The sequence below is a fragment of the Cryptotermes secundus genome, unplaced genomic scaffold (assembly GCF_002891405.2).
Source record: "Cryptotermes secundus unplaced genomic scaffold, Csec_1.0 scaffold815, whole genome shotgun sequence".
Lineage (NCBI taxonomy): Eukaryota > Metazoa > Arthropoda > Insecta > Blattodea > Kalotermitidae > Cryptotermes > Cryptotermes secundus.
Genome location: NW_019733329.1, coordinates 545,666 through 567,782, shown reverse-complemented (window position 1 = coordinate 567,782; position 22,117 = coordinate 545,666). Strand labels below are relative to the sequence as shown.

Sequence of the window (22,117 nt, the reverse complement as noted above, 5' to 3'; positions counted from 1 at the left end):
TAGGAACTAAAGCAATACATCCCGATATTTGACTCGAGGGGCTGAAGAAAACAGCGGAATATTTCAAACAGGTTAATTGGTATCCCAGCCGAGATTCGAACACGGCACTTTCCGAATACAGGTCTAGAGAGTTAAGCTACGCTAAGCTGCTTGATGACGTGGTGTGTATATAGGCAAGAGGACAGAGTTTACCTCTTTAGCTTACATCCATTATTTTTGTGAGTCTGTCGGGAATGTCACAATGCCTCCGTCCTCCACACAGCCGCGCGTTCGCCTCAGATGTGTCTGAAACCATTCACATGTCACTCCTGGTAGATCGCTAGGGGTTCCTGGAGGATATATTATGCGTCCCGTTTTGTTTATCCGCGGTTGACAGTGGATATGCCGGATCATCATCAATACAGACAGTCGAGAGACAGGCGACTTTATCGATTGAGCCTGCAGGTTGGATAAGTGACGGGCGGACCCAAAGTGAGCCGCGCGGCACCATACTGATGTGACAGCAACAGGAAATGAAGGGCAGGAGGAGAGGAACACAGAATGAAGGCAGGGAAGAGACAGGGGGAGGAGAAATGGAAAATTAAGTAAGGAATAAAAAAAAGGGAGAAGTGAGAAATAAAGGCAGAAAAGTGAAGAAAGGAAAGAACATAAGAAGGGAGAATTAAACGAAATGAAAAATAGAACAAAGGAGAAGACGTGAAATGGAAAGGTGATGAAGAACGAAAAAGGAAGAAAATAAAAGAAAGATAACGGGACAAAACATTAGAAAAAACAACGAAATGAAGGGAACGAATGGAAAGAAGAAGCAAAGCAATGACGTAAAACTGAAACAAAAAGCAAGCAAAAGTAAAAGAGAAGAATAAAATATAAATTGAGGAAGAGACAGAGAAGAGAGAAAATGAAAAAAATTAAGAGGAAAATAAAAATGAATTTTTATTTATTTATTTATTTATTTGTGGCCTTTTAACAACGCTATCCGTAGCTCAGACTACATAATCTAAACAAAAGGATGGCCAGAGATTAATGAACTGGAAAGGAATAAGAAGGAAGCGGTACTATCGCAGCATGTCTGAGAAAACTGAGAAAACTACGAAAACCCTCCGTCACGATAGTCGAAGGCACATTCGAGATACGAAGTGAGGACGTCTAGGAAACAAGTCAGAAGGGNAAATTTATCAACATTAGAGCCACTTTGTTTATTGCTAGTGGGGTGGGACTAAGTTCCTTGTACTGCGGCCACTTCTGGCCTATTGTACCAGCCCCAGATGATAGGTGAGGGTAACTGTGGAGCAATTGGTGGAATGAAGATTGGCAGGGGAAACCGAAGTACTCGGAGAAAACCTGCCCCAGCGCCACTTTGTCAACCACAAATCCCACTTGACCAGACCCGGGATGGAACCCGGGCCGCCGCGGTGGGAAGCCAGTGACTAACCGCTTATGCTAAATAGCTAAATAGCCAACAGAAGAATATACTTTCTCTGTCTCTCTCTTCAGGTCTCATAGCCTGAAACGTTTATGCCCCCCCCCACCCGGAAAAGGTAATGTCTTCTAGCGCCCCTCTCAATTTCTTTTATCTATGTGTCTCTATTTATCCTTCAAAAGGTTAATACACGCCTAGCAGACGACTATCGTCGCAAGATTACATACCGCTTAGCTAGTTGTAAGGGCCGCGCCATAGCTCAAGCGTTTAGTCGCTGGCTTCCCATCGCGGCGGCCCGGGTTCGATCCCGGGTCTGGTCAAATGGGATTTGTGGTGGACAAAGTAGCGCTGGGGCAGGTTTTCTCCGAGTACTTCGGTTTCCCCTGCCAATCTTCATTCCACCAATTGCTCCACAGTTACCCTCACCTATCATCTGGGGCTGGTACAATAGGCCAGAAGTGGCCGCAGTACAAGGAACTTAGTCCCACCCCACTAGCAATAAACAAAGTGGCTCTAATGTTGATAAATTTGAACTGGGAGGGCAACTGCAAGCAGAAGCAACTCGGAACGTCGCAACGATTTCGGAATTTCTTTCAAGTTGCTCTGTAGTTGCTAGTCGCTAACTACTCAATGTTTCTCATGCAACCCTCCCAATTTCAATAAGGTCTACAATTTGTGACGATGGTGTATTAATATAAATATTATGTTTCTATACATTATCCACAGACCTGTTTTTATTCAAAACACAACGTTTCAGAGACTGGATTATGTTTCCTTCTTCAGGTAAAATCTACTCAGTTGAGCTCAATCAATATATCGGAGATAGGAATTAGCTCTATCGATTAGATTCAACTGAGTAGGTTTTACCTGAAGACGGAGACAGAATCCAGTCTCGGAAACGTTGTGTTTTAAATAAAAAAACTGGCCATTGATATTGTCTAGAACCACAATATTTGCACCAAATTTAAATTAAACAAAATTAAACGCCCTGTTTTGGAGGCCCCAAAATTATCTTTATAAATTATGAAGAGAGACAGACGGAGACAGAGAGAAGAGAAAATGGAAGAGAAGAGTACTGGGGAGTAGGTAAAGCGTTGGGAAGTGAAGGAGGTAAAGCGATGTGAAATGGAATTTATTATGAGAATAGAAGAAAATATGTACAGGTTTTCTACCAAATTCGAATAGAATTCTGATATTAGAAGTTTGAGGGGCTGTACATTACAGTCAAAAGTGGTTTAAAATTGGGAATTTGGGGCGATATTTTGATGTCAGTATCCGAAGGGGTGAGTACTGAAACATGCGGTGTATCGTGGAATTTTGTTGCTCATTCAATAATAATATTTTAAAATTCAGTTCCTACTGCACGGAAAACACCGTTTCTCCATCGCAAAAGTCAACCGGTTAAGGCTATTGTTGGCAACAATGTCCGCTTATTGTGAGAACACAATGAAATCCATAAATACACCCTATGGGACAAACTGCAGGGTTTTCTTAATGCTATCGTTAGTTGATTCTAAAGGGTTCTGACGATGGTGTATAACACTCAGAATTACTGGACTTTTGGACTTTTCCCATCGTTTGGTATCCTAAAAACTACAAAACACGACATTTCGAAACTGAATGTTTCCGTCCTCAGGTGAGGGGGGTAGACAACTACTCAGTTGGGTCCCTTAGAAAGATCGAACCTAGATCTTTCTGTGGGACCCAACTGATTAGGTATTTTCCCCCTTGATCTGAGGACGGAAACAGAACCAATTTCCGAAACGTCGTGTTTTCTAGTCTCTAGAATACCGGACGATGGAAAAAGTGCAAAACCCAGTAACAATAAACGACGCTGCATGAACGGAAGTGGTTATGGAAACGCCAAAGTTCATGACTGGATTATCGTGTTCGGTGAACGTAAATGGATCGGGGAGGAAGAGCAACCTTCAAAGATAATATCCTACAATTCGTGTGATATCCTGAGGATAGCCTGTCATGATAAACAGTGTCCTTTTCCGGACTCGAAAGAGGCAGACCCCGAATACAAGCTGAAAGTTTTACCGCTTGAGCCAACTTGTCGAATTCCATCATACGACTATGTTAGCATCTCTTACACAATAACATGTTACGATAATTAGAATAAGCAGCTCTTAGTCAAGGTATGTGGGGACAAACTTCCAACGAATCAAGATTAAGAAAGCTGTGCTGATAAGGAAATTTTATTATTTAGAAGGCAGTTAATTTGAAACGAAGGCCTGGTAGGAAACACGCGAATGCACTTATCGAGGATAATTGAATTAAGCGCTGGAAATGTATTAAGCTTGTCTACGAATAAACTAGCAAGCAGACTTTCAGCTTATCAAGGCGCTTCAGACAGGCTTATTTGTTCCGAGTTCGACTCACGAGTACTTCAGTCGGATATTTTGACGAGAATGAGGTCTACGGAAAGTAGAAAGACAGTACAAAAGTACGCCTCACGACGTTTCGTCTAAAAGGTCTAGGTTCCAGAAATTTATCAGTTAAACCTTTGCAAGCTAAATACTGGCCAGGTCGGCTGTGGTATTTACGTTAAACCCGCCAATACTGTGATATGACGCCCGAAAGCCCGAATAATAAATTCAGAGGAGACGTTCATTGCTAGGCAACACGTTCCCGCTGCAACGAATACGCAAGCAACAATCGAATAACTTCGGTTGCTATGCAAAGTCGATGTAAACGCGTCTTCTCAACAATGGAGAGGCTTATTTTCTATGTAATCCGTGCCGGGGGTCATAAATGGGACAAAGAGTTAGTTATGAGTTAGTTGAGCTTCGAGAACCCAGCCTGCCAGGATATGAGCTTGGGAACAGAGGAATTGAATTGAGAGTGTCGGCAGTCGAAGGTGATTGAGAAGAAATAGATAGAAAGGAATTAAAATGTGGAAAGAAGACTTAATATGTGATGCAGTGACACTGAGCGTGTTGTAAATCCGTTGCCAGGACACGACTAATGAAGACTAAGAACGTTAGTGCGTGTGTAACGGTGAACTGCAAAGTGTGCAATCAGTGATAGCGCTGCAATTGCCTGTAGTCCCGAGGTGTGTGAATGTATAAGGTGTCATTAAATGAAGTAATCCAATCCAAACCCTGTCTATAGTCACTAATACACGTGACAACATTTAACATAGCATCTCTAGCAATTCACTTCTGTGTCTAGTCTTCGACCCTGAAGATGGAGTCAATAAAATCCACCGAAATGTAGGTGAAAATCTTACAGCTTACACGGTGTAAGTACCCCTCATATTTGCTGTAGGCAGGACATGAAACTTTACTTACTATGACACAAGTTTGTACATCCCTGTGTCTAACAGTTCACCGCGAAACACGGTGCACCTAACGACTTCAATAATTAATTCTCTTGTGACGTGACATTGCCCCCCTTTTGGGCTGAAGCCCCCCGCCTGACCGGTGACCACACCCAAATGCTTCCATTCACCACCGTACGCGATCATGCGATTTCGATGAAATGAAAAATCAGAGGGTTTTCACCCTTGTTTTGTGATTATTTTATTCTTGAATCTGACTAAGCAGCCCTGCGTATGTGGCGATACTCTCTATTATCAGTTTCGTTGAGTTGCTTCACTGAAAGTAATCCAAGAGATGAGAACCTTCGCCAGGCACCGACCAGCGGCCTTTCAAAATCTTATGAACACAGTAGTGCCTCGCCCTGTGACTAACCGGCTTAACAACTTTACCTTTTAATACAGAGGCACGCGGTAGCGTAGCTGGTTGAGGCACCATGCTACAAACCAGAAGGTTGCGGTTTCGATCCTCGATGAGGTAAATGGATTTTTTTTTTCAACTGACCTAATACTTCCAGCCGCACTATGACCCTGGGGTCGACTCAGCCTCTAACAGAAATGAGTACCAGGAATCTTCCAGGGGTGGAGGTGGTAAAGGGCGGCCGGCGCGTAAGGCTGACAACCTCACAGCCATCTCTGAGCCGATTGCCTAGAAAATATGGGAGCCTCGACGTCTCACAAACATATGGGCCTTCACGGCCTGTTACAGGGATAGCTTTATCTCTTTTACATTTTAATAAAGATGGCAGGAGAAAAATGAGCAGGCACTGACTAAGATGACTGGAAGATGCAGAGACTGATTGAGGATAGCCGTAAGTGAAGAGATGGAGGCAAAACGCAAACAATAAAGAAGGATGAACAATTGTTGTAAAAGAGGCCAAGAAGTTTTAGAACCAAACGCAGAAGAAACAAGCGATGCAAGTGCGTTACGTCAAAGGGTGAAGTGTGTTTGTAATTAATCTGTAATCATAATTGCGTTGAATGTAATCGAAAAATCGCGAACATATCCCCACTTCTGTTCCCATTGTGTTTCCTGCGCTCTGCATTGTGCCTGATTTTTGACCGTGTCTATGGATTCATCTTTATGACAATGTCCGTCTGTCTGTCCCTCCCCCACATACAGAAACAGATATTTCAAAGTGAATTAATTACAACATCTGGTGCCGTGTAGGAGGGAGTTGGGACAGACACAACTGACTCTTCTCATGATGCAGCACCCCAGACAACAACTGGTTACATGAGAACTCAGCCAACCAATTTATTTGTATTCACACAGGCGCTCCACTCTCCGGAGCATTGTCTTCTAAACGGGGTTCGCCAGGAAAGAACTGCCAGAAATCCGTGCGCGCGCTCTGCATGCGCTTGACGTAAGCTGCCTATGTTAAGCAATTAAGAAATCAGCACGGAACACCTTGGTTCGTTCTTCGATCCTGAAGATGAAAGTGGCAAGTTCCTCCGAAATATCTGTTCATTTTCAACGCACTGCACGGCGTTATATCCCAGAAAAAAAAGGAACTCTTCAAAGAATTAGGGAGTTGAATAAGAACCTCGGGTTAGTTCATTTAGTACAGTGACTGGGTACACGCTAGACGGTTTGGGTTTCGATTCCCGGCAGAGGTAAGGGTTTGTTTTTCTCTGTAACGGCCAGGCCGACTTTGAGTTCCACCCAGCCTCTTATTCAAGGTCTCCCTGTAACAGGCCGTGGAGGCCCACAGGGTTGTGAGACGTCTAGAAAACCGGCTCACAGATTGCGGTGAGGTTCAATAAAGGTATCCCTGTAACAGGCCGTGGAGGCCCATAGGGTTGTGAGACGTCTAGAAAACCGGCTCACAGATGGCGGTGAGGTCAGCAAAACACGCCGGCCGCCCTTTACCACCAAGAATATTCCTGGCACTCATTTCTGTTAGAAGCTGAGTCGACCCCAGGGACAGTGCGGCTGGAAAGATGAGGTACGTTAAATTAAAAAAAAGAAACCAATGACCTCATCGACCGCCTCTGTGGTTTAGTGGTCAGAGTTCCTGCACACAGACCCAGAGGTCCGGGTTCGATTCCCGGCGCTACCAGATTTTCCGAGAAGTAGTGGGTCTGGAACGGGGTCCACTCAACCCCGTGAGGATAACTGAGCAAATAATTGAAGAAAATAGCGACTCCGGTCTAGAAAATCAGGATTAAAGGCCGTGGGGATTTGTTGCGCTGACCACGCGACACCCTCTATCCGCAAAACTGGCACTTGGCCGATAAGCGGCGGTCGCTCGGTCGGTATAGCTCGCTTGAGGACTCAGGCTACGGAGTTCTTTTATGGTCTCACTTAGATTCGAACCCACGACTTCCCGGTTTATAACATATTGCCTCACCCAACTACGGTACCGCGTGCCCTACAGAAACAAGAAATGTAAGATAAATTAAGGGAAGACAAGAAGCATGGGAAACAACGGAAAGAAAATAAATGTAATGAAATTAAGATTTTGCAATCTAACAGAGGGACGAAAGTTCTGCAGCCCCTGCGTCTAGTCCCCTCCTACGCCAATAGGAATGTGATTGTACAGACAAGCGAAGGAAGCGCCTCAGAGATTGCAATTGTGGAGGGGGGTGAGAACAAAAAGAAGAAGAATTCGCACGTAGCGAAAGGAAGAAAGAAGATAACATTGGACAAAAGAAAGTGGGGGGAGGGAAGAAAAGAGTGATTTGTTCCCCACTTTTCTATCGCACTCTGTCTCGTACTCATTTCTTTCTCTCTTTCCGTAACATGAAACAGTATTTGGTGCGGGGGAGGTGACAGTAGGCTTGGGTACAATGCCCCAAATTGGTCAGCAGCAAGAAGACAAGATTCTACGCTCCATAACTTTTTTTCTCGGATGGGTTTTATTGGTGTGAGAGGGGAAAGCGAGGTAGAATTTGAAGGGCTTACGCGAGTCGCTTACACGCCCCCCCTTCTTCTTCTAAACTTCACTTCGTCTCTCTCCCCACCCCACTCTTTCTCTTTTGCCAACCCTTTTCGACTCCCTGTCCTGATTATCATGCCCTTCTGAACCCTTCGCTCTCTGAAATCTCAATGCAAAATTCTCTTGCAAGTGTTTTATGCTCTAGGACATATCCTACATATAAAATGATCGATTTTAAAGTCGATTATTGCGATATCTCTGAACTGTGACAGCATATAGCCCAATAGAAGTTCACGGACGTTTCGGAGGAATGTACTGTATCCGTCTTTAATGTCGAGGCGTAAGACAAGTAAGACATTAACAAGAATGGAGCAGCAGAAAAGAATAATGACAACTTTTTAAGCCATATAATTAGTTTCCGATATTATGGACATAGTTAATAAGCTGCTGGAGCTAGGGAAATGAAATGTGGCACAAATTGAAGATAAAATTCATGGAATATCATTAAGGACGCCTCTGTGGTCAGAGTTCCTAGCTACAGATCCAAAGGCCCGGGTTCGATCCCCGGCGCTACAAGATTTTCCGATAAGTAGTGGGTCTGGAAAGTGTACACTCAGCCTCGTAAGGAAAAATGAGGTGCTATTTCAAGGAAATAGCGGCTCGGGTCTAGAAAATCGAGATTAACGGCCGTGGAAATTCGTTGCGCTGACCACATAACACCCTCTACCGGCTAAAGTTGGCACTAACTTCGCCGATAACCGGCGGGTCGCTCTGTCGGTATAGTTTGCTTGCGGACTACAGGCTACGGAGCTCTTTCTTCCGAAAACTTCCCGCTTATTTCCAACTACACGCACTTGTCTCATTTCTTCACCGCATAAATTATTAAAAATAATGTTAGAGGGAATGAACAGTAATAAAAGGAAATATAATTCACGGGCACTCAATTAAAATCATTTCTAATATTTCAGGCGTGAGACTAAGTAGCCACAAGTTGTTACGGCTTAATCTAATCGCCCCTTTACTCCGTTTCAGCCGGCTGTCATGGGTGCCTTTATCTTCTATATTATTTCAAGTCACTTAACATTCTATAAGGGATCAATTATCACTTTGATCCCACTGTACGTCATTCAACTCTGTCTTCCCCTCCGCCACTCTTCGCTACATAAAAGCATTTCCTGATTCCCCCTTCCCCCACGCGACCCCCAAACCACCCGACCGTTCCTCTTACACTCAACATCGTAAACCGCCACAGATTAATCTACATTGAGAACGTCTCGGGTCTCGGGGAACGAGAAACGCCACTGACGCCACAGACGGTAAGTACAGAGCTTTAATACGGTTGCGACGTCAGCACCGTGTTTTTTCATTATGCGTTTAAATGTTTAAAATTGTAACATAATATTTATTTATTAGATGAATCATTGAAACTGTGGAGGCACTTAATTGCTTTGTTTTGTCACGTGTCCTGGGTTCTGTGACTAATAATAATGGGTTCTGGATTGTATGATTGGATTTATTGGCCTTCTATTACAATTACAATAAATTATAACAGCTCACAATCAGTGACTGTCTGAGACTCGCTCCGTTCCTTGCTGGACTACTGGTGCCTTCTCTTCCGCTTCCGGTGTCCGCTAATTAACACTCCACATCTGAACAGTTAACTCTCTTGCGAATGAATTCTAATTAATTCACGAACGAATTCTCTTTTAAACTCGGGACGAACCGAAGAGAAACCACCGCCTCGAACAGTTCGTCTGTTATTATCTGTGTTCTTTCCGTTGCAATGAAACATGCCTAGCGACTTGCTACCCAGCAACGGGGGTCCTTCCACTGTTGACTGCGTAACCTCGGGAATGTGTTTACCGAACCGTTGTCTAATAATGGTCATATTCGTTACACTATGTTGGCAATGATGCCAGAAGCAGCGTCATCAGCAGCGAACTGAAGCACAGAGCAAATGATGCTCGAGATGGTTCAAGTTCGTATAGCAACAGGCGTGACCAGAGTAGTTTGAACGACTGTTGTACTGCCGTGTGTGGAAAGCAAATGGAAAAACTACCACATTATCACTTTTCCTGGATAGTTTCTTTCCAGAAACAGAGACACCATGTATGCGAACCAGAAGACGAGGAAGAAGACGTAAGAAGATGCTGGAAGACCTTGGGGACAGAAGAGGATATTCTCATTTGAATGAGAAAGCTGTAGATCGCATCAAGTGGAGGAACTGTTTTGGAAGAGACTGTGGACCTGTCGTCTGACAGATTACTGATGAATGAATGTTGGTAAGTCATTCTGTTCTTGGTCTTAGAGTTTTAAGTGAAGACAGAGATATTATTATTATTATTATTATTATTATTCCTCTTCCTTTAATCACGAAGCTCATACTCTCGTATATGCACACGGAAAGAAGAATTGAAACACAAAAATCACGGTGGCGCCGTGCTCCTTCGGCAACTTCTCCTACACAGTTATGAAGTGGGTAACATACACTAGTTCTACAGGCGTTCTCACCATCGCAAACAGGAAGACGGGATGGGGCAGTATGTTAGCCGGTAGATTGCCGACGTTTTGAAGGAATGTATTGTCTCCATAGTCAGGGTCGAAGAATGAACCAGACAAACAGCAAAAAGAGCTTTCTTCCACCTGCTTGCGTGGCTTACTTTTAATCTCTGAAGGCTGAAGCAGTAAATTCCTTCGAAACCTCAGCTAGGCTACACGCCAACATATTCCAGGAGATCTGTAAATTGTAGTGAAGAGTTCTGCGTATAACTGCTCAATAAATCGAGTCACGTGTCGTAGCCCCGTCTACAGTCACTCATACACGTGGTAATAATTTACTAAATTCGTTATATTCGTAACACAGAGCTCGCTGCTGTCTGTCACAACGCGTACCACAGAGAGAATATTGGGCAGAGTTAGACGGATAGACTTCACAAGCCATGGTGGTTGCGCTGATACTTCCGAACCCTGAAGATGGACAAGGATAAACTAGTCGAAACGCCATACACTAACTTCACACTGACTCGAATGATCGTCATAGAGGCCTTCATTGCATACAGTCGCCGTTAAATTGACATTCAGTTTTATTTGCTTTCTCTAAGACCAAGCCGCAACTTTGAACTTTATTAAGTGACGACGTTTCTACGTACAACGGTTTCTTCAGATTCATTAAGTCACTAACAAACTGGAGCCGAGAGCTGTTGAGCATACTAGGCTTTGGGCCTGGAGACTGAGGAGCCGGGGTTCGCTTCCCGGCAAGAGCATCAAATCTCCTTCTTCTCCACAGATACTATTTCGACTATGGGCCTACTGAGGTTTTTGTCCAGTAAACACCGGAAATTGCATCCCAGGCGTCATTAATGTCTTTATTTAGAAAGAATGAAAGTAGGCTTATGTGATCACCATGCTGTCTGTATATCCAACTTATCAAATTTTGAATGCATGAAAGTATCTTTATGCAACTTGATATATATATATATATATATCTAGATAACTCTGCCCATCTCAACAGAGTATTCCTTAAATGCCTCCCGTCAGTCTGTGTATCTGTATTTGTATCCCTGTAGCGTTGCCAGGCAACTGGTCAGTAAAAAAAATCCCCATTTCTTTACTAGGCAACGGCTAGGTAAAAATATTACCGCGGCAACGAATACACAAGTAAAAATTGAAGAATCGCTGGATTACTTTTTTTTTAGCAGAACTTGTTGCTTTCATCTTTACGTTTCTTATGTGAGAGTTGGTAACATTGGAGGCTCCGAAATGAACGGAATTCCCCTAATTTCATCTTCTCTTTTCATCATGAACAAAATACTGTTTGGTTCCACTGCCGTTTCTAAGTATCTGATCTTAGTTTCAATCTTAAAGAGATCTATTGACTATGTATATGTTATTTTTATACTGTCACTGCTGCACATAATTTTTTTATTGCTAGTGGGGTGGGACTAAGTCCCTTGTACTGCGGCCACTTGTGGCCTATTGTACCAGTCCCAGATTATAGGTCAGGGTGATTGTGGAGCAATTGGTGGAATGAAGATTGGCAGGGGAAACCGAAGTACTCGGAGAAAACATGCCCCAGTGCCACTTTGTCCACCACAAATCCCACTTGACCAGACCCGGGTGGGAAGCAGCGACTAACCGCTTGAGCTATGGCACGGCCCTGTGCTACACTTAGTGTATTTTGCATTCCATAGACAACATTTCAGTCTCTTTGCCCATACAATTTCCTTCTGATTATATACTTTACTCCTTACAGTTCTCCTTTCTCACCAGAACTCCTTTGTTATCCGTATCTTCACTTCGTCCCTCACTCAGAAAAGCAAAATCCCCCCTTCCACATTTTCTTTGTGTAAAATATAATACCTCAAACTACATTTACTGTTGTCTTTAAAGTACTTTAAAGCCCATCGCTGAATGGTCAGTTCTGTTTAGGGATCTTGCGTCAGTGAACACAGCTAAGAGGAGAGTATGCTCGTAATGAGCAAGTTTAGTAGTTACCTCCTACAAGACCTGCAACTTTTCGTGCAGTATTGTGTGGCAGAGTTACCGATTCGTAAGGCGCTTTGCGGACGACGCTCTACATTAATGAAGACTACAGCTTAATGAGCAGTACTCACTGATACTCGCGGCGGCAAGGCAGACAGAAGGATCAGGTCCTATCAGTATAAAAGGTAAAGTTTTCCCTTTGCTTAACTAATGAAACACTACGCTATTTAGGCGTATAGAAGAGTGCACTTACAGATCCACATACTATTACCCTTAGCACTAAATGGAGGTGAGTGGTCAGCTTCACGCTCCGGCCTCATTACCTCTAGCTATAGAACTTCCGTTATCCGTTGGATTGGAGGCTGGATGGGACCGAGAGCCGGTCTGGACGCTGTGAAAGGAGAAAAATATTGTCCATAGCGAGAAACTCCGACACCCTTAGTCCGTAGCCAGTCGCTATACCGACTGAGCTATCCCTGCGCCCTTAGCACTATATCATGTATTTATACCCCAAGACAAATATGGAAATTGTATTTATAACATAGGTACATATTGGAATATGTTATAGAAAGCAATGGGATATTATCAGATCGCAGAAAACAAAACGCAATTTATGACGTAGGCATAGGCTGGGGACACACGAGCGCACGAAGTACGTCCGTTGCAACGAACGTACCTTATGACGGACGTTGCTGAGGACACCACACAGTTGCAGAATGCGGTGCGTAGTTCTTTGTCTGCAATGGAGCCAGAAGAAAGCGTAGCATTCGCTTCGCTTGTTTATTTCTATACAACGGACGTCACGACGTTCGTTACAACGGACGCATTTTCTGCGCTCGTGTGGCCCCAGCCTTAAGGTAAGAAGGTAAAGCTATCCCTGTAACAGGCCGTGGAGGACCATAGAGTTGTGAGACGTCGAGGCTCCAACAATTTCTAGACAATCGGCTCACAGATGGCAGTGAGGTTGTCAGCCTTACGCACCGTCCCCAGGGATATTCCTGGGACGCATTACTGTTAGAGCCTCAGTCAACCCCAGGGGCATATTGCAGCTGGAAGGATTAGGTAAATTGAAAAAATCCATCCCATCGGGATTCGATCCCGCTACCTTCCGGCTTGTAGTATAGTCCCTCAACCAACTACGCTACCGCGTGCCACATGACGTAGGCTCACTTTACGAAATATTTAAGCAGCACACGCGATATACTCTTGAGTGCTGAAGTCACTGGTAAAGTTTCACCTGCTCCCTAACTCCAAGCCAGAGAGGTACAGGAGGGGCAATTGAAAATGCGTTAAGTCGAACTTATAGTACTCGCAGTCGTAACTATGAGGAGCGTTGACTTCTGGTATGTGACGTAATGTAGTCCTGCAGAAGCTCACCGACATTTCGCGGGAACGTAATGCCCCCTTCTTTAAGGTGGGAATGCAAGCTGCTACGCTCCACTTACTATCTAAGCCTTGCAGGTTACATACATTAGTTGAGGCCGCGCCATAGCTCAAGCGGTTAGTCGCTGGCTTCCCACCGCGGCGGCCCGGGTTTGATCCCGGGGTCTTGTCAAGTGGGATTTGTGATGCACAAAGTGGTGCTGGGGCAGGTTTTCTCCCAGTACTTCGGTTTCTTCTACCCGTCTTCATTCCACCAATTACTCCAGAATCACCCTCACCTATCATCTGGGGTTGGTACAATAGGCCAGAAGTGGCCTCAGTACCCTCCTCAGTGGCCTCCTACCCCACTGGCAAAAAACAAAAAACAAAAAAAAAATACATTAGTTTCCGACATTGAAGATGGAAACAGTACATACCTACGAAAATTCGATAGCCTTCTGCTGGATTTTACAACGTTACTACCAAGAATACAGTAAGTACTTGTAAGGTTTTCAAATTATGACATAAATTTAATGGTTAGATTCACGTTCCGGCCGCTGTACTCCAAGTTCGATCTGGGTGTGAAGACCAGAAACAGTTGCTGGTCCGCCCGGGAATCGAACCAATTCTCACGGAAGTGTATACCTGTACTTATCACACGTTAATTACGAGGAATAATTCGCGGAGGAGGTGGAAGGAAGGGGCGGAAGTGTATTTTAAGACTCGATGCCATAATTTGCCTGGAGTAACGGAGGGAAACTTCGGCCATTTTAATACCGAGAATGGCCCATCGTTCTGTGGCCCTTAAAGGGGCTGTTTCTTTTCCTTCCTGTGCGTATTGCCCCACTGGGCAGTTTCCGGTCTTGTTGCCTCTTTTCGTCCATCCCGTTGTTCTCTAAAAGTATGAATCGACATACTGTCACGATTTAGGGGTGACTATAGAGGGGTATGAATTGGTGAATGCATTTATTGACCACTTATATACACGACCCACAACTATAATTACAGAGTTCACAAATCACCACAGCATTTTCCAGCCTACTGTGCCTTCACCAGCCGTTCCCTTGCAACGGCTTCTAACAGTGGAGATTCTTCAGCTTCACACACACGTTTTCTATCTTCACAGCATCCTGTGCAGAACTCCTCTGAAAAAAGCTTCGTCCCTTGCTTATAATATCTCTACACGAATAACGTAGAAAACAACGTTCTTGAATTGTTACATTCGTGTTCGTTGCAGCGGGAACGTGTTTACAGAGTCGTTGCCCAGAAAAGGCCGCGGCACGGACCATATAAACTACCGTTCTTCTATTGTTGCGTGCGTTACTTATCAACGGTCGCTGTTTACAGAGTCATCGCTTAGCAACGGGTATATATTCCATAATATAAACATAAACTCACCCACCGTACACAATTCTACCCTGAAGATGGAAGCAGTATGTACCTCCGAAACTTTGATACCGACACCCATGAGTTGAATTAGTATGAACAGTTAACCATCACGAAAGTGTGTGCAGACACGATCCTGTAGGGCGGGAAGTGGCAGTTTGTGACCCAGACCGCCCTCCACCTCCTCTGCGATCAATACTTTCAATTATGTACACTTCTCGGGAAGTGACTGTGGGCGTGAGTGACGTCACAACAAAATTTTCAGTGTGACACTTGGACATTTTGAAGCCATGGCACAACTCTGCGTCAGTGCACTGAAATATATACACTCATTGCTTCCCTTCCTCTTATAGCTCTACGGTGTCGAGGTTTGCAGACGGTAGGACTCCTTGGACGGGTGATCAGCTCGTCACAAGGCCTCTACCTAAACACAGGACAACACTAACACATACCTAACATCTATGCCTTGTGTGGGATTCGAACCCAAGATCCCGGCTTCCGAGCGAGCGAAGACAGTGCATGCCTTAGACCGCTCGGCTACCTTGACCGGCACTGTATAAGAATAATATATAAGAATTCAGTTCGTGCCTCACAGGAAACAGATTCGAACCCATGAACCCGGCTTCCAAGCGAGCGAAGACAGTTCTTGCCTTAGACCGCTCGGCTACCTTGACCGGCACTGTATAAGAATAATATATAAGAATTCAGTTCGTACCTCACAGGAAACAGATTCGAACCCATGAACCCGCTTCCAAACGAGCGAAGACAATATATGCATTTATACCGCATTATATGTAATTTCCTCTAGCGAATAGACGTTTCGGAGACATGATGTCAAAATGACTGAACGATATGTAAGTGCCGAGTGTTGTGGGTCGAGTAGTAGTATTCTTGCTTCTCATCCGGGTGGCCTTGTGTTCAAATCTAATCAACTTTATAACTAACACATCATATTAGGCCACGGCCTCGGAAGTCGTTTGCTTACTGACAGCGTGTAAGAGGAAAACCTTATTTTAATTTTTTTCTGAATTAAATAGTGAAGCATAATTTCGAGGAAAATTTTCCCTTCATTGCAAATGTAATGGGAATTTATATATATATATTGTAGCGTGTAGAGCCGTTGCTATGCAATGACCGCGAGATGGGCGGATATACAACGGACGTTTCTGGGCAACGGCTCGGTAAACACGTTCCCGTTGATAGGCAGCAGATTATTAATAATGCAGCAGTTGGACTACAAAAATGGAAGAGCTATGTTTTCTGTGTGGTCCGTGCCTAGATGCTATTACCTGGGGGGTTGGAGCTTAGTCATTTCTGTATGTGAGTACTCGTATGCTTGGAGGACTTGAGGCCGGAGGCAGAGAAATAGCCATTGGTGGAGCCGTTACCAGGAAACGTTTAGTAACATACTGAGAACAGTAGACTGTGTGCTCTAATGAACTGTAAAGTGTGGAAACCGCGATACTATTACAGTTATTTGGCGGTTACGACTTGTAAGTGGTCAATAAATCAATTTGCCAATCTTAACCCCGTCTATAGTCACACACATATTGCGTGAAAATATTATTTACTCCATTAACTTACATTATTAGAACGTTGGCATCGTCGCTCCCACCTCACAAGTTCGTACGTCCGTCACATCATTATTATTAAGCTTATTGGGAGCATGATATTCTAAAAACGGATTGCAATATTTGAGTAGCTCCTACTGGTATAATTTTCATACGAAATTTCGTCAAAATCAGTTAACTGGTCCAGTGAGGATAAACACAAAGGCAGTATGGTGTCATCGCGCGTTTAATTGCTCCACTAACATTTTATAGCACGGACCTATTCACAGTTATATTTAATAATTCATTTCATATTTTCATACTTCTCTGAAAACACCCTGTATCATCATTTTAAAATCAGTCGTTTAATCCTGTTTAGGGACAGAAGTTGCTATTTATTCTAACACATAAAGTTGGTGAGCAGATTTCAGAGATAATTAATGTTAAAGCCGATGGTACATATAGTAACCAACGTGATTTGAAGAGCTACCAAAGGATAGAAAATTAAAAAAAAAAAGATAATCACACATCGGTTGGACATTTGTGGAGTACATTGTAACGAATACCTTACAAGGGATAGAACCAACTTTGATAGACGTGCTTATTTCTGGGAGGTGGATGTGACGTCAAACCACAAGCCACTTGTTTGATTACACTGTTGTGCGCCCTCTAGCCATGTTTGTTTCCAGCTAATACAGAGCGATCAATAAACACTGAAACTTCCTTCAGTGTATGCAAGCAGAACGGCCATTTGATCAGGCAACATGTTGAAATTACTTCCTTTATTAAGTGAATACAAGACGACAATTGAAAGGATAATAGTCGGTTCGAATCTGAGCACGGACATCGAGTTTTCCTCGTTTCCCTCAGTCCACCTAGGCAGAAGTTGCATGTTTGGTTTACTCTTCGAACTTGAGGAGGTTTCGGCTGTATGTTCCACCGAAACGTCAGTGAACTCCTATGCAACTACACGGAGTATAACTCTTCATAGTCACCAATATTGGAAACTGCCTTGTACAGGGTGATTCATTAAGAGAAGCCCCCTTCATTCATAGTTATAAATCGCGAATTAAGTTACCGATGGAGAATCTGTGCAATAAGGAACACTGACTCGGTACCTTCTTGCCCGATCTGATACATTTCTGCAATTGCTGGAATATCCACTGTCGTGCTAGATGCAATACTCACCAACATGAAGTCTTGCGTCACTGTGTCTCCAGGCGGAGAGGAATTAATTAAGACTTTTCTTGTAACTCAATGTGCTCACTAAGTTCTGTTTCTGTCTGTAAATAATTCTGTGATATATAATCATTAATTCGCCTCCTCTGTATGAATCACCCTGTATAATACAGAGTTCTAGCAGAAGATCGTGCTGTGAATATGACATGAATGAAGGAATATTTAAAGAAGGGTTAAAGCGAATGCATATTGTAACACATAACCAAATTTATCTTTAGAAAAACAAATAAAATGGCGTAATTTATTATATAGAACCCAATCAATGACGACATTGAGAGAATATTTCATTTATGGGTTCTATATTACTTCTTTTTTTCCATTGTGTTTTCTACAAACAAGAAGAATTCGACCGATAAATCAAACATTGAAGGTGAAGGTATGGGGGTGATAAAGGGGTTGAAAACGGGGTTGTGTAAGAGAAACCGTGTAAAAGGTATATGATGATTTGTACCTGCACCCCATTTCCAGTTGAACTTCGAGCTTTCCTCTGCCTAGACTAGCAGGAAATTACATTTCGTTACATCTGAGAATTGCCTCCAATGGCAAAGCTAAGGGTTATCTCAGTGGTACGGCAGATACTTCAGTCAATTGGCAGATCAGGGGGGAGCAAGCCCGTTCGTTACATTGGCAGCCCGTTTAGCTACATGCATCCTAACTGCCCTTAACAACGTAAGGCTCATAAAGTTAACCCGAACGCATTTCACCCTCTTCTTAAAGTAAGGTTTGTTTTTTGGAACCCTATTAAATAGCTCCACGTAGTCTTCAAAACAGATCACGTCACAGCTCGTGTAGGCAACATTACGGAAGAAACGTCCCATGTATGTCCGAATTTCCCACTGACGTATGAATACCGGCAGTACTGTCACGTGTATGGGTAACTCTAGAAGGGATTTATTTATCACTTANTCCCATGTATGTCCGAATTTCCCACTGACGTATGAATACCGGCAGTGCTGTCACTTAAAGTAAAGTAAGTAAAGGTATCCCTGTAACAGGCCGTGGAAGCCCATAGGGTTGTGAGATGTTGAGGTTCCCACATTTTGTAGGCAATCGGCTCACAGATGGCGGTGAGGTTGTCAGCCTTACGCGCCGACCGCCCTTTACCCCAAGAATATTATGGTGCTCATTTCTGTTAGAAGTTGAGTCGACCCCAGGGCCACAGTGCGGCTGGTAGGATTAGGTCAATTGAAAAACTCCAATGACCTCATCGGTAGTTGAACCGGCCGGTAGCATAGTGCACAACCAACTACGCTACCGCGTACCCCTTTATTTAACAATTACGGAAAGTAACTACAAATAACTTCACTGTAACTACAGCACATATGAAGCCTTCCGTTGCTTGCTAGCGGTTTTGAACAACAGACGTTCTACTTTCTCTAGTTTCCTTAAATGTCCCCGGCTTCAGCTACCGGCTTGTCACTTCTCACAACTACGGTATTGGCACGGACAACACAGAAAATATTTCTAAAGTTATTGCGTGTTCTGTCGTTGACATGGAAACCCAGAGTATAGAGAGCTCTTCCCCAGCAACGGCTGTTGTATTAGCGCCTGTTTACACAGCTGTTACTTGAGAATGGGTCTACGTGTCACAATTTGATCTAGTAACTCATTAACAATGGCACGACTGTCTACGTCACTAACTAACGGTGGCGCACGATCGGTCCAATTGTAAATTGAGTTCAGTTAGGTGGAAATGTCTGTTCTTCTGAGTATTATACACACGAAATGACAGAGAGTACGGCTCTACCTGACGATGAACGTGGGTGGCACTGACGGCATGCACAAGTGAACGTAACATGAGCGTGTACAACTGCACATCATACCATGTTACGAAAATAATGACACATTATTAAATAAATCCAATTACTAATCCAAACGCGTGTCTAGTCATTAGCACGTTACAGTTCACGGGTATGGACTAGAGTTAAGGAAATATTCAGTCGGGATAATCAGTATCTGGGCCGAGATACGAACTCTGGTTGTTCTAACTATGTAGCTGGTGTACGAAATACTCAACCGAAACGTCGGTACCTATTTCGATGATTTCGGAGCCGTGCTGGTCACTATCTTTGACTCGCCAGTGAATATCAACAGAGACTACATCAGCTCGCTGGACAAATAAATAAATACATTTACTTACTTACTTACTTACTCATGGAGCTGAGCCCTTCTTGAGAACCCGAAAGTTGTGCAGATACTCGAGAATTTTCCAGAATTTTATGAAACCTGAAGGTTTATTACCGTGTTCACAAGAGCCCTCCACTGGTCCCTATTCTGAACCACATTAATCCAATCCAATCTATACCATCCCATTCTATACCTCTAAGATCAAATTTAATATTGTTCACACACCTATGCCTTGGTCTTCCCAGTGGTCTCTTTCCCACTAATAACCTATATGTATTCCTCTTCCTCCCCATTCCTGCTACATGCCCTGTCCACCTCATCCTCCTTGACTTGATGATTCTAATTACACTTGGAGAAGAGTACAAGTTGTGAAGCTCTTCATTATGTAGGTTTCTCCAACCTCCTGTCACTTCATCTCTCTTCGGTCCAAATATTAATAAATAAATAATGAAGTTCAAGCTCCTGTATTTCAAACGGGTAAAACTGGTATAAAAAAATTCGCATAACAAAACATATTTTTGTGTTAATATTCCTTTGGTCCGTTTAAAGAGGGAATAAAAGAATTGTGACGTCTGTTATCCAGTCTGCGCATCTCCCATCTCCTCTCGGTAGTCTAACTGGAGTCACGTTACGAAGTATCAGCATTGTTTTCAAAGCAACTATGGGAATAACTCAACCATTTTCGGCGCGCACTGAAAATGTCAGGGCAAAACCTTCAAATACAATAATGAAATTCCTGTTCACTCTCTCTCTCTCGCGCACTCTCCATTTTGCTTCCTGTCTCCCCCTCCCCCTTCATTCTTTACTACCCTTTCCTACAGCCCCTCACCACACCCAGCGAATGCTGAGGCATATATTAATGTACCTCAACCTACAGCGAAGTTCTGGGATCTGCCTTCAGATCCATATTGGGTATGTTCAGAAATTTCGCGTAAAATTTCAGATAACCGCTTTATACACACACACAGGAACCGGGGTAGCGTAGTCGGTATAGCCACTGTCTAAGGGCTGCACGACTGAGGGGTCGGAGTTCGAGTCCCGGTACGGTAAAAATTTTCTCTTCTCCAAAGCATCCAAGCAGGCCCTGGGGTCCACCCAACCTCCTATCCAATGGGTACCGGGGGTAAAGCGGCAGGGGCGTCAAGCTGACCACTCATCTACAATAGTGCCGAGGTCAAGAAAATGAGGTTCTATACATCCACTTCCCCATACGCCTTCATGGCGTAGTGCTTAATTGGTTGAGTACAGGAATGACTTTATATATATACAGACAGTGTCCCGGGAGGATAGGTCAGTATTCTGGGAGGTCAGAGTATCGGTCACTCTTAGCAAAATCTCTATACGTACACGTGTCCTACTCCGAGCGGTTTCATCCGAATTGTCTCATTTCTTCTCTTTCCAAGTCAACACTCTTCCTATCATGCCGCACACCGGCATGCGCTCAAGACACGATGTCTGCGACATGATGAAAAGAAAGGAGCACAGTTGAAGCGAATGAGAATATGAAAACCGCCGCACACTGATCTGAGTCATGATGCTGACATCAGCTTCATGCTGACGAATCACGAATGAAGCAAGACGGCATCTTTTGTCTCATGTCTTGATACTTGTCTTGACGCAGTTGGTGTGCGGCCGCCCTTAAGCAATCGTTAAATAACCAACAGCCGGTCACGGTAGCAGAGCGGTCTAAGGCATGAACTGTCTTCACTCGCATGGAAACCGGGATCGTGGGTTCGGATCTGTTTCCTGTGAGGTACGAACTGAATTCTTATATATTATTCTTATACACTGCCGGTCACAGTAGCCGAGCGGTCTAAGGCATGTACTGTCTTCGCTCGCTCGGAAACCGGGATCCTAGGTTCGAATCCCACATAAGGTAGGGATATTTGGTGTGTGTATGCGTTTATTCTCTTTGTGTTGTCCTGTGTTTAGGTAGAGGCCTTGCGACAAGATGATTACCCGTCCAAGGAGTCCTACGGTCTGTAAAAATGATCATGAAACTGAGAAATGGGCCCTATGCTCCAAAAGTTGAAGCAAGAGGAGAGGAAAGTAATAACCCACAGAAGAGAATACGTGGAACTATACCTCCAATTGCCCACACGTATTATGATATGGTGCTTAATTAATTACACGTACTTTCACATTTTTAAATGTCTGCAATATAACTGAAGGAAATATGATCAAAAATTTTCATTGGAGAATTTAATTACAGTCAAGAATTTAAGTCAGCCTTCAAGGGAGTACAGCTTATGTGTTTAACAAACTTCCCGGCAAAGCAGATCATGAAGCATCGTTGAGAAGTTACAGACATTAAAATTCGCTTAGTGGGGAGTGGAGTCCGGCTGGG

At 43.7% G+C, this 22,117-nt stretch overlaps 1 long non-coding RNA gene across 1 annotated transcript in view; it reads left to right on the top strand.

Annotated features, from left to right (window-relative positions):
- LOC117282598 overlaps positions 1-22,117 on the top strand; it is a 90,426-nt gene that overhangs the window by 17,211 nt on the left and 51,098 nt on the right. The window lies entirely within an intron of this gene.